Consider the following 14,026-nt stretch of genomic DNA (forward strand, 5'->3'; position numbering starts at 1 on the left):
ACTACATGCACGTTTTAAATTCATGCATTTGGCTCATTAAAATAGTACAATATGCATACCCAACGCTCAACAAAATTATAATGGTTTGCACCAAGAGAAATCAAGGTTCGCATATTAATTAATTAGGGGCTCGCATATGTTACCTTAGCCTGCATATTGAAGTTTAAATGCAGTATACCAGACCACTCACCTTGGTTCTTACTTCAATTACCATGCTCAAGTGAGCTTTAATTTGACTTTGTTCATGCTTTTAGAGGCTCCCAAATGATTCGACACTTTACATACACATCAAGCACAATACAAAGGCATTATTAACATCAACATACGTAATCAAATTATTCCAAAACCACAGATTCAAGCCTATTAACTTCTATATAAAAAATTAACTTTTTTTGTCGAAATAGGTGTTTAACCACTCAAACCTCATTTATAAGCTTGGATTCAACTTCATACATCCTAAATATCATGTAATTACAAATCTAAACCATCAATTTTACCCAATTACACCGATCTAATTTTTCCAAAAAAAATCAAGCTTATATCATCTTTTAAAAGGGGAAAACATTCAATTTGCTTAAAATCATTAATGATTTGTTAAATTAAGATCAAATATCTTTTAATTAGATAAAAATGAGTTAGAAATCACTTTGAAATCAAAGATTAGCCAAGAAATATGAGATCTACCATTTTTAACCCAAAAATCAACTTAAAATCAAGTGATATATTGATATCTTGATTAAATCATTTAAATCTCGAATTGGAATAACATATCACTTAGTTTAGTCATAAAAAATTAGAATCTCACCTCAATTTTGCAAAATCGACGGGCTATGGAGCTAATTCAAGCTAAAACGTGTGAAGATCTCTTAAGGATTTTAAGGATGAAAATATGAGTGTTCTTTAAAATTGAAAAGAAATTTTGTGTTTAGAGAGTTTAGGGAGAAAAAAGGATAAACTAATTTCGAAATAAAAACTTTGGTTTGGTGTTTGGCAAATTTTTGAAGAAGATGAAGAATAGGAGGGAAAGAGAAGTGGGGTTGGTTCAATAGGCACCCAACTTTTAAAAATTGGGCCATTGCCCATTTAATCACCTTCAGTCTCTTCTCTCTTTCAAATAGGTACTTGGTTTTCAATTAAAGCAAGTATCAAAATTATTTTCAAATCAAACCTCGTTTTTAATATCTATTTAAACCAAATTAGTTCCTAGACACCTAATTTTAATTTCTTAACCTAAAATTTCTAATTCTATTTTTTAAATAATTTATTTAATTAATTTTGAATTATTTAATTATCTAACTCATTTATGAGTTTCGATTCACTAACCCTCGATCCTACATATCCAAATTTACTAACCCAATTTTTGGGGTGTGATAAATTTTTTTTGCCATCACCATCTTAAACACTCATACGTGTTCATGCTTATATTATAATTTTTATAACATATATAAAATAATTTCTAAAATTAGATTTGTAACGCCCCAAAATTCTTGTCTCGACTTTTGTGGAAATGTGACACAACTGTGTATCTACTTCAGTGGTTAAGTGTTCTGAGTGTGTGTGAGAGGTCCCAAGTTCAAGTCTTGTATTTGGTAAATTTTGTAATTTTTCTGACTTAAGCCTTTTACTTGCTCAATGGGTTTATATGGAGATAATTGTAGAAACATATTAGAATGGGCCTGCTGGATTGGTGGTTAAGTTGAGTGTTAATTTGTTGAAGGTCTTGTGTTTGAAACCCTGCGCGAGGGTGGGTGTTTATTTTTGTTCGATTGATCGAGAGAGTTTCAGTCAAATAAGAATTCTGAGTAGTGGGTTAGTGGAGAGATTTGAGGGATATGGAGAGTTGAGAAATTATCCTCATTAATTTTCTTTTCTTTTCTTTTTTAAAATTTCAGTGGCTTTTCCCAAAATTTTTGACGTAGTTCTCTACCTCTCTGCCGAATTCTGTCTCTCTTTTTCCTCATCGTTTTTGAATTCTATTTCAATTTGTTTTCTTTTCGCACATCGTCTGATTTCGCTGATTCGGTAAGTGGATTTAAATGCTTTTGTAATCTTATTTGTCAAATTTCTATTTGGAGGCTTATTTTCAATTTTAGCAGCTGCAAGTTGAGAAGTTCAGGGTTCTCCTCTCGCGGATTTATAGTCAAATCGCACAGAGTGTTGGGGTAAGCATTGAACACTTGTTTTGGACTTTTGTCGATATCGAATTTCTGATTTAATCGTGATTTAGGACTAATTTCAAGTGTTATTATGTCGATTATATGCTTTGGAAGGCTTAGGAGTGGTTTCTACATCGAATCGATGCTAGGTGTGTACCCGGAAATGCAGAAAATGAAGTTTTGATGAAAGCTAAAAACCTCACTATCAACACCACACGAGCGTGTGGTCGCTCGTGTGGTAGGCCGTGTGTCATAACACAAGCGTGTGGTCAATGAGGCCAGGCTGTGCACGCAAGACATGACAGTGTGATGGCCAGGCAGGCCGTGTGCGACACACAGGATAGACTGATTTGGATCGTGTGGGCTACACGGGCGTGTGGGTCCACACGGGGAGTTCATATATGCCCGTGAGAATTTGGGCCAGGCTGTGTGATCCACACGACCAAGGCTAAATTGGGCCGTATGGGCCACAATAGCGTGTGGGCCCACACGGGCAGGCCACATGGGCGTGTGAGCCCATCTAACTGAAATGTCTCCTAAGGTTGAACGGGTCGCCCAAGTCGACTGTGAACCTACTGTTGGGTCGGTAAGCACTACTTAGACTCTTAAATGCGTGAACTGTTTGTATAATATATGTACTGAGCACGATGATTATATGAATGAATACTGAACTATATGTATAATTGATATTCATGTATTAGCATGCCATATACTATATGTTGCATTGTATTGGGTTGGGTTGGGATATTGATATTTAGAGGAAGTGTATTGAAAGGCTCTTAAGCCTATTATCCGGTAGTTCAGCTGCAATTTACTGACTATGTGCCGCATTCGGTACTACTTGGAGTGTAGGGATGGGTGGGTGTTTTGAACCCCACATGGAGTGTAAGGATAGACGAAGATGGTGTGTGGAGGCTGGTTGGGTAGGACTCTGTTTACTGATTGATGTATAACTGATTCTGTTACTGTGATAGGCTTAGGCCCTAATGCATATCTGATACTGAAACTGAAATGGACTAAAGCCCGAACTACTACTGAACTGAAATGGGCTTAGGCCCAGACTGCATTTGACTGATAATCTGTTGTTTGACTATATGCATGTTTTCTGTGGGGATTACACACTGAGTTTACATAAACTCACCCCTTTCTGTTTTATCTGTACAGGTAATCCCCAAACTTAGACGGATCAGTGCGACGGAGGACTCAACGATGACAACATGACCATTGAACCGATTTAATACCATATAAGGTTTTTAATTCCTATTATTTTTAGAGAAATTTTTTTATGTAATTTGGACTTTTGGATTATCTACTTTTTTTTGGGGGGTTTTAACTGTTTCATGAATTTTTGAACTGCGAGGAAAACACGTTTTTACTAAACATAATAATTTCTTAAACGCGAATGATTTTCTCTAAATAACACGTTTTTAAAAGCTTCCGCTTCATAATATATTTTTAAATGAATCTAAATTAACGAGAAAATGATTTTGAAATTATCAAGAGATACAAACAGAAACGGTTTTAACTTGATAAACGTGATTTCAAATTCCATTCCATGTGACATCGCAAGATTTGGCCATAACGTCTAGGTCGGGTTTGGAGTGTTACATTTAGTGGTATCAGAGTCAGATTGTAACACTCAGCTGTGGATTTCGGGTTTTAAAACTTGGTTTCTTTGAAAGAACTGATTTCCAAATGATTTGAAATGATTTGACTGAGAATATGGTACACCAAGTCTCCAACGTCGATCCTGTAAGTATTCTGATAAACTATTATAGATAGTCTGTTCTGAAACACTCTAGTTAGTGTATACTGAAACTGTAGTGAAATTGAAACTGATAGATACTATGCTTGCGAACAACAAACTCTAAAATTATGATACTACTTTACATAAAACATCTGTGAATAAATATTGAAACTGTAATTGATTTATAAAATTCGTAATATAGAAAAATTCGAATAAACATGAGCACACAAGGTATCCATCAACGTGGTGCTAGAGGATGGGGTAAAGGCCATAGGGGGCTCGAGCTGAGTCCTCTTCTCTGGGCAGCATACCAAATCTGGACACGAGTGAGACACCTATGTCACTTGTTACTGAGACTGGGTCTTAAGATCGCATGGCAGGAGACGACGCATTGTCCAAGGCTATGCTAAGGATACTGGAGAGGGTCGCTGGGCCCAACATTGGATCTAGGGGTCGAGGGTCTGTTACAGAACGACTCAGGCCCAATGGAGTTGAACTTTTTAGGTGTGTCACTGGAGTCACCCCTAATGTGGCTGAGTATTGGATAAAGGTCATGGAGAGGATTATGGACGATCTAGATGACACCCCCGAGCAGAAATTGAAGGGTGTGGTCTCATTGCTTCGCGATGAGGGTTATCAGTGGTGGTTGGCTGTTAAGGAGGGTACTCAGCCTGACCGTATGACTTAGAAGCTCTTTAAGACTTTGTTCCAGAGTAAGTATGTAGGAGCCTTTTATATTGATGCTAGGAAATGTGAGTTTCTGAACCTCATTTAGGGAGACCGATCTGTGTCCGAGTGTAAAGCCGAATTCCTGAGGCTAAGCTACTATGCTCGAGGCATGGTGACGGATGAGTATGAGAAATGTGTTCGTTTTGAGGACGGTCTCAGGGATAATCTAAGGGCACTGATAGCTTCGTAAAGAGAGTGAAAGTTTTACGTTCTGATAGAGAAGGCGAAGATCATCGAAAATGTTAAGCGCACTGAGCGTCAAAAAAGAGATCGTGAGAGGGGTAAGAACAAGAGCGATTCGAAGCCCTCAAGTTCGGTACATAGGCCTAAAAAAAGGCCAAGACTGATGGGCTAATTAGAGATGGGCCCACTGTTGCTACTACTTGATTACAGCTGTGTGGAGATTGTGGTGGACGCCATCAGGGCAAGTGTTGGAGGAGGAGTGGGACATGTTTAAGGTGTGGGTCATTTAAGTACCGTATTCAGGAGTGTTCGCTAAAGGCTGATCAGATGCAAGCTCTGGGTTCTGGTACTGCGCAGCCATAGAGGGTAGTTCAGTAGCCATCGAGGGGTCGTGGTCAAGCTAGAGGTGGTAACGGTATGAGCCATAGATAGAGAGCACCAGGCATATGTGTTGGACAGACTAAGGTGAGGCAGCCTGCTCTTGTTTATGCTACTCATCATCGAGAGGATAGAGATACTCCAGACGCTATTACTGATACATTTTTAATTCATAATGTACCTTACTTTGCTTTGATAGACATAGGTTCCAGACCTTCCTATGTAGCTAGTACTGTGTCTGGAAATTTGGGGATTTTGGTTGAGAGTACTTCTAGTGAGGTGATTGTACTGAGTCCGCTGGCGCAATCAGTTCAGGTTAGCAAACTGTATAGAAATGTTCCGCTAGAGGTTCAAGGGTCGGTATTTCTAGCTAATCTGATGGAACTTCCGTTTGGGGAGTTTGACCTTATTCTGGGTATAAACTGGTTAGTCAAGCACCATGTCAGTCTAGACTGTGCGACTAAGAGGATTGTTTTGAGAACTGAGAAGGATAATGAGGTAGTTATGATTAGAGAACATCAGAATTTTTTGGCTAATGTGTTCTCTGCACTGGTGGCTGAGAAACTAGTTCGTGAGGCGTTCTTGGCTTATATTAGTGTTTCTGTTTTTAAGGACTGTACTATAAAGGAGATTAGAATTGTATGGGATCTTCCAAACGTTTTTTCGAGGAGCTACCAATATTAGCTTCGAATCGAAAAGTGGAATTTGGGATTAAGTTTCATCCTAATATAGCTCCGGTGTATATTGCCCCCTAGCGAATGACACCGAATGAGCTTATAGAGCTTAAGGCTCAGTTACAGGAACTTTTGGACCGTGGTTTCATCCGTCTAAGTGTGTCTCAAAAGGGAGCATCGATACTATTTGTTAAGTAGAAGGATAGAACCATGAGGATGTGTATAGATTATCGGTAATTGAAGAAGCTGACTATCAAGAACAAGTATCCACTTCCGAGGATCAACGACTTATTTGATCAATTTCTATGGGCTTCAGTATTTTCTAAGATAGATCTTTGTTCTGGGTACCATCAGCTCAGAATTAAGGATGTGGATATTCATAAGACTATTTTTAGAACTCGTTATGAGCATTACAATTTCCTAGTTATGCATTTCGGGTTGACGAATGCACCAGCCGCATTTATGGATCTAATGAACCATGTGTTTCAGCCTTTCTAGATTAGTTCGTCATAGTTTTTATCGATGACATCTTGGTATACTCTAAGACTGAAGATGAGCATGATGATTATCTTAGAGTAATGCTTCAGATTCTGCGTGAGAAGCAGCTCTACGCTAAATTCAGTAAGTGTGAGTTCTGGCTTCGTGAAGTCACTTTTTTGGACACGTAATGTCAATTAAAGGGATCCAAGTCGATCCTAGAAAGATTAAGGCTGTACTGGATTGGAAACTGTCGAAGAATGTGTCTGAGATCTATAGTTTTCTGGGTTTGGCGGTTTATTATCGGTGGTTTGTAGAAGGTTTCTCATTGATTACAACGCCTTTAACTAAGTTGCTACGTAAGGGTGTACCGTTTGTCTGGACTGATACGCTGTAATACCCCTACCCGTATTCATTGCCGGAATAGGGTACGAGGCATTATCGGAGTTTACGAATTAAAATTTTTTTTTATATTCAATATAGCCCCTTTATAAATATCTAACCTTCCCTGCAATATTAAATCGAGACCAATCCATATCAACCAAATCAATTCAACATATTTTCAAGATAAATTCATGCATATTTATAAGATAACGTCATCACATATCTAAAACCGGGTTTGTTAACCATACTAATGGCTAACTTTACATTCATTTCACGTTAACATTTACTTTGTTAGCTTATACATGCCATTGATTTCCAAAATAAAGTTTCTTTATATACCGAAATCTCGAGGTTGACGATGTGATGTGTCTCCACCAAATCCGACCTCCGAGCTCTTAACACTACAAAACAGGGAAAAAGAAGCGGGTAAGCACTTCGTGCTTAGTAAGCTCATGTAACAAGAATTATACTTACCTAATATTTTCAATACAATACAATAAACATCCATATATCCATTCAATGCATTATTACCCTAATATGCACAAACTCAACATTCAAGTTAGTACAATAATTTCCATGTACCAATAATATATACCATGATTGATGAGCTCATCAATATCATAATTTCCATTTCCTTGTTATTTTTTTATATTATCCCGTTGAATTTATCGGAATTTCGATGGATTTTCAGAGGTACACTTTTAGTGTACAATTCTAGGTCCGTCAATTCATATTCATGTGCGTACATTTCCATTTCAGAGAGCACACTCCCGCGAACCTCAACCTTGCAGCGGGATTACCAGTCCAGGCTAAATCCCCTGCAATATAAACTCATAGAGTATTGTCGGGATTACCGGTCCAAGCTAAATCCCTACAACGACAATTACTCTAATGAGCTTGGATCAATTACCAGTCCAAGCTAAATTCAGACCTAATTGGATTACCCGTCGTGCAAAATCCATTTTACACATATTCTTGGGAGGGCTATATCAAGATAGGATCACCCGTCCGGCTAGATCCTTTTTACCGTCAATTCCTTTTCAGAGATCCATCGAATTTTCCTTTCATTCAACTGGGATTTCTTCCCATTTTATCAAATATATCAATGTTTCATAAATTTTCATACAATGAACATTCAAATCATTTTCACATAAATAACATACAATCTCAAGCATTTAAGAATATAATTTAAGTTACATGAACTTACCTTGATACTTGTTTGTAAACAATAGAAATCTACTAATCCCGAACTTTTTCCTTTCCTCGATCTAGCTTCGTATTTGAATCTTCCGGATCTAAATAAATAAATTTAATTATCAATTTAATACATTTCATGTTCATATGCAACATTCTCTATAACTCAACTATTATTTATAGTTCATTCAAAGCTGTCTACTTGAGTCATAGTCACTAAATTATTTATAACTTGAGCTACGGAACTCCAAATTAAGATCCGTTAATTTTCCCTGAAACTAGACTCATATATATTTTTACCATAAAATTTTAAGAATTTTTTGTTTATCCAATAAGTACAGTTTATTCTTTAAAGTCACCCCTATTCTGCTGTCGACAGTTCTGACCCTTCTTCACTAAAATTAATTATCTCTTCATACAGAATTCAAATAATATTCTCGTTTGTTTCTATTAAAAATAGACTCATTAAGGATTCTATATATATAAATTTAAGCCCCTAATTATTTTTATTCAATTTTTTATGATTTTTCAAAGTCAGAATAGGGGAACCCGAATTCATTCTGACCTTCTCTCACAAAATTCATTATATCTCAAAGTTTACAAATTCATTGCTTACACTATTTCTTCTATGAGAAACTAGACTCAATAAGATTTAATGCCATATTTTTTTCATCTTCTAATTCGATTTATACAATTTATGGTGATTTTTCAAAGTTAGTCTACTGCTGCTGTCCAAACTATTTTTGTGCAAGCTGTTTATTACCATTTTTCCCCTAAGCTTTTAATAAATGATAATTTCGTCCCTACTCAATTAGCCTCTCAATTGAGCTGATTTTTCTCAATTAACATTTTATTATATCACCTTAAACTAGTTTACAACCTTTAGGAATCAGAATTTCAGCAATAGGCTTTAATTCCAAGAATTTTCACAATTAGGTCCTAAAAATCAATTTCTATTGAAATTACCTAATAAAATCATCTCATAAACAAATTAAAGCTTTAATTTCATTCTATTTCATCATAAACTTACAGCACTCAGCCATGGTGACTTTCAATTTCATCCATGAAATCAAAAACTAATAAATTTAATAGTAGGACCTAGTTGTAAAAGTCTTAGAAACACAAAAATTACAAGAAAAAGGCAAGGATTAACTCACTTGGTGAAAAAATTATGAAATACCAGCTTAGATAACCCTCCTATGGCGTTTTTAGCTGCTGGAATTGAAGAGAAATGAAGAGAAATCTAGATATTTCCTATTTAGTCCTAGTTTTATTTAGTTAATTTTGCAATATTCCAATTTTACCCTTAATTTATCAATTTTTCTGCTGATTTCATACCCTTTCCGTCCAGCCCAAATAAATTTTGGGTCTAATTTCCTTTTAAATCCTTTCTCATTAGACTTTTAAGCTATTTAATCATCCTAGCAACTTTTACACCTATTACAATTTAGTCCTTTTCATTTAATTGACTACCCAAACATTAAAATTTCCTAATGAAATTTTAATACCACATTAATAACATTTCATAAATATTTATAAAATTATTTTCGACTTGGTTTTACGAGATAGAGGTCCCAATACCTTGCTTTTACCCAATTTCTTCAATAATTTCTTTTTCTATCTAATCACTAAATCGGTAAAATTTTTCTATCAATATTTTCATACGATTTTCCTATCATATCAATTTTCATGCAAAAATATTGAAATAAATTTCTCTTTAAATCGGATTTGTGGTTACGAAACCACTGTTCCGATAATTTTGAATTTAGGCCATTACATTCGCAGCTAGAGAGCTTTGACAAGCTCAAGTCTATTCTGACTGAGGTTCTTATTTTGATACAGCCTAAACCTAGAAAGGAGTTTGTGGTTTATAGTGACGCATCACATGTGGGTTTAGGTTATGTTCTGATGCAGGATGGTAAAATTGTGACATATACGTCTCGTCAGCTTAAGACGCATGAGGGAAACTATCTGACTCATGATTTGGAAGTGGCCGCTGTAGTCTTTGCTTTAAAAATCAAGAGGCATTACTGTACAGTGAGAAGTGTATTACCTACATTAATCACAAAAACCTTAGGTACCTCCTAACTCAAAATGAGTTGAATCTTAGGCAGCATAGATGGATTGAGCTACTTAAGGACTATGACTGTACTATTGAGTACCATCTTAACAAGGCCAATATGGTAGCCGATGCGTTAAACTGTAGGGCGATGACTGATCTGAGAGTGATGTTCACTCAACTTAATCTGTTCGACGATTGGAGTCTGTTGGCTGAGTTGCAAGTTAAGTCGATTTAGATTGGGCAGATTCGGGATAGGCAGTTAGAGGATGAATCGTTGGGTCTAGTGATGAGGTACTTTGTTTCTGTGGTCAGATTTGTGTACCAAATGGTACTGATATGAGGCAGTCTATTCTGAAAGAGGCGCATAGTAGCCCTTATGCTATGCATCCTTGTGGGAATAAGATGTACCGAGATCTTCGAGAACTGTATTAGTGGCCGGGATTGAAACGGGAGGTTACTGATTTTGTGGCACGATGTCTGACGTGCCAGCAGGTTAAGGCTGAGCATCAATTACCTTCAGGTTTGCTACAGTCAGTTAAGGTCCCGTTATGGAAGTGAGAGCGAGTAACGATGAACTTTGTTAGTGGGTTGCCTCTGACACATACTAAGAAGGATTCTGTTTGGGTTATCGTTGATCGATTGACCAAGTCTGCGCACTTCATTCCAGTAAGGACTAACTATTTTTTTCAGAAGTTGGCGAAACTCTACATTTCTGAGATAGTTAGACTACATGGGGTACTGGTCTCAATCATTTCTGATAGGGATCCTCGCTTCACGTCTCGGTTCTGGAAAAAGTTACATGAGGCTTTGGGTTTGAGATTGGACTTTAGTACTGCATTCCATCCTCAGATCGATGGTTAATCTGAGAGGGTGATTTAGATACTGGAGGACATGTTGAGAAGTTGTGTTATCAATTTTTGAGATAGTTGGAAGGAATATCTGCCATTAGCCGAATTCCCCTACAATAACAGTTTTCAGTCGTGTATTCAGATGGCATCTTACGAGGCTCTATATGATCGTAAATGTCGTACTTTCTTGTGTTGCACTGAGTTGGGCGAGCGTCGAGTATTGGGTCCTGAGCTGATTTCTGAGGCTAAGGATAAGGTACAACTGATTAAGGATCATCTGAAGGCAGCTTCAGACAGACAAAATGTAACACCCTTAACCCTGTCCCGTTACCGGAATAGGATTACAGAGTATTACCAATCATTACAATATATTTGCACATAAACAAGTATAAATGCAATATTATCCATCTAAATATAACTTTAATTGGTCCACAGTACTTTACAAGTGCAATTAAAACAAACTGGGATTCAATCTTAAAGCTTAGTAAATTTTTCGTGAAATTTTAAATTTTATTCTTTTGAACAGTACCACATGCTCGTGTGGCTAATTTAACATGCCTATGCGGCATGAGACACGCCCGAATCTTCAACCCGTGTGTAACACTAACTTTTAAACACGGCCATGACACACGTCCGTGTGGCCTGCCCGTGTACTAAACCAAACTTTATGACACGGCCGTGGCAACCAAGGCACACGCCCGTATGACAAAATGAACCTTGTATTTTAAAAATTTACCAATCCTGTAAATTTCAATCCACAACCAATACAAATACCAATATTAAACCAATCCAAACGCATTTTATATATTATCTAATACTTAAATTTAAACACCTATCGTATATTATTATCAATTATCAATTTACTTATTTCACTATTACAATCACAATCCAATATAACACACTTAAGACATCCTAGGTACATGCCATTACTGATAATTAACATGCTTTACCTTTTTGAGTTCGGGATCGGCTTATGATGCAGATTCGACGATCTGTCTTTAACCTACCTGCGCACGGAGACAAACCGTACGTTGAGTATGAACTCAGTGGTATTTCTATAAACTGATACTTAAGTCAATAATAAATCATATATCAATGAACCATGAGAATTCAATTTATTACTCCTAATAGTTCAATCATTTGTTTTTGAAATATAATGCTAAGATCTTGTTAATCGCTTTCGATGAAATGTACACAATTTCAATGTTTGTTTATTATCCATCAATTTTTCATATTTATTCAGTAATAACCTGTGTTCAGTATCATTCAGACATTCAGTAGCAGTCCATTATTCAATAACAATTAGTTTTTCAGTACTTTTATTTACAATTCATTTGAGTAATAATATTATTCACCTTTCATTCAATATTCTGTACTATCTCATTTCAATAACAGTCAATATTCTTTGATAACAGCCAATTGATCTTTATCGTTTAATACCAGTCAGTCAACAGTAATAATCGGTTAATCAGTAATATTCATTTATTCAGTATTAGTCGTTTATTCTGTAACAGTCAATTATTCAGTAACAGATAGTCTTTAATACTTTTCATTACCCCTATTAACATGACTCAGATCTAGACGAATACACGGATCCAACCCACACACCGGGGATAGTATACAGTGTTTCATCGGCCAAATCCGGAATACACCGTAAGGGTAACAATAACAGTAACAGTAATAGTAGCGGTACACAAAGTACCTCATCGGAACAAATCCGAAACAGTAACAGTAACAGTCAGGTACGGAATACCTCTTCGGAACAAATCTGGAACAATCACAGTAGTCGACACATATAGTGTCTCATCGACACACAGTTAGAATATCCCTGAACACTTTCAATCCTATGGCATGCCAATTATATCCAACTAGCCCGACACTGTTAATAGGGTATACAGTAAACTTTCAAATTTTCAATTTCATTCGTAATTTAATTTCACTTCATTTCAATACATTTCTCTATCAATTCACATGTAATTCAATTTTAATACAACATACCTTTTAATTCATTTTCCAATTATCACACATTCAAATATTTCATACTTTAATTACTTGTCACATATCAATCATGATACAACAATTAGTAATCAAATTCAATAAATTATAAAATATTATAATTCTTACCTTAGCATTTCCATTCTCAAGCAATTCAAATATTAACATAACAATTAACTATTAAGTTCAGTTTATAGAAATACAAACCGTAGTTTCCAAGCTAACTCCTGTTGTCTTCGCCTTATCCTTGCTTAACCGAGATTTTCCGAGACATCATTAGCTACAGGAATTAATTAAATATTATTAATACACTATCATTAAATTTTTCACATTGAATATTTCAATTTCTATCCAATTTTACCTTAATTCTAATTTAGTCCCTAAACTGAGACTAACTTTTATCCTTCATATTTAACTCAATATTTTTATTCAATTTCCACTTCAAACTAATTTCAGCATAAAACCATAATTTTGAATTTCTTTCAATTTAATCCTTACCATTCAAAACTTATGAATTACTTTACAATTTAATCATTATTTCACTTCTAACTTGAATTCCTATCAATTTAGCCCTTAATTCATCTTTTTGTTCAACATGAACAATGTTTAATAATTAGCTATCTTTTAAAATATCAACTTAACTTCATCAAAACCTTGTTCTAAAGCTTCTAAAACATCAAAATTAAGTAAAATGGGCTAAATTGACTTACCTATTAAACTTCCAAGCTTCAAACCTTTAATTTTCTCTTTTCTTCCTTTCTTTTCTTTCTTTTTCTCCCTTGTTCTGTTTCGTTTCATTCTACTTCTTTTCTATCTTTTTTCATTTCTTTTTTCTTTTGTTTTACTTTGTATATATATATATATAACATATTATCTTAATAAATATCTAATTAATATCAAATATTTATTTTACATTTGTATCCATTTATATCCATACACTTGTCATAATTTAATATATTTATTACATAAAAATCTTATAATAATATACTTATATAATAAATAATACTTTTATACATGTGTACATTATTAATACATATGTATCCATATATCACCATACATTTGTCATTCTTTTCTTTATTCTATTTATTTAATATTTTATTATAATAAAATCTATTTACTTAAATAAAAAGTAATTAAATAAACATATTCAATTGTACCAATATAATTATTACACATGTATATTTTTATTTCCATACATT

At 35.1% G+C, this 14,026-nt stretch overlaps 1 long non-coding RNA gene across 1 annotated transcript; it reads right to left on the reverse strand.

Annotated features, from left to right (window-relative positions):
- Positions 1-7,932: 7,932 nt before the first annotated feature.
- Positions 7,933-13,665, reverse strand: LOC128293012 (uncharacterized). The gene is made up of 4 exons (XR_008283026.1): positions 13,538-13,665; positions 13,035-13,107; positions 11,783-11,839; positions 7,933-8,023 (listed from the first exon to the last, which is right to left on the reverse strand). It is a non-coding gene; the product is annotated as an uncharacterized LOC128293012 (long non-coding RNA).
- Between the last annotated feature and the right edge of the window lie 361 nt (positions 13,666-14,026).

The sequence above is a fragment of the Gossypium arboreum genome, chromosome 5, assembly GCF_025698485.1.
Source record: "Gossypium arboreum isolate Shixiya-1 chromosome 5, ASM2569848v2, whole genome shotgun sequence".
Lineage (NCBI taxonomy): Eukaryota > Viridiplantae > Streptophyta > Magnoliopsida > Malvales > Malvaceae > Gossypium > Gossypium arboreum.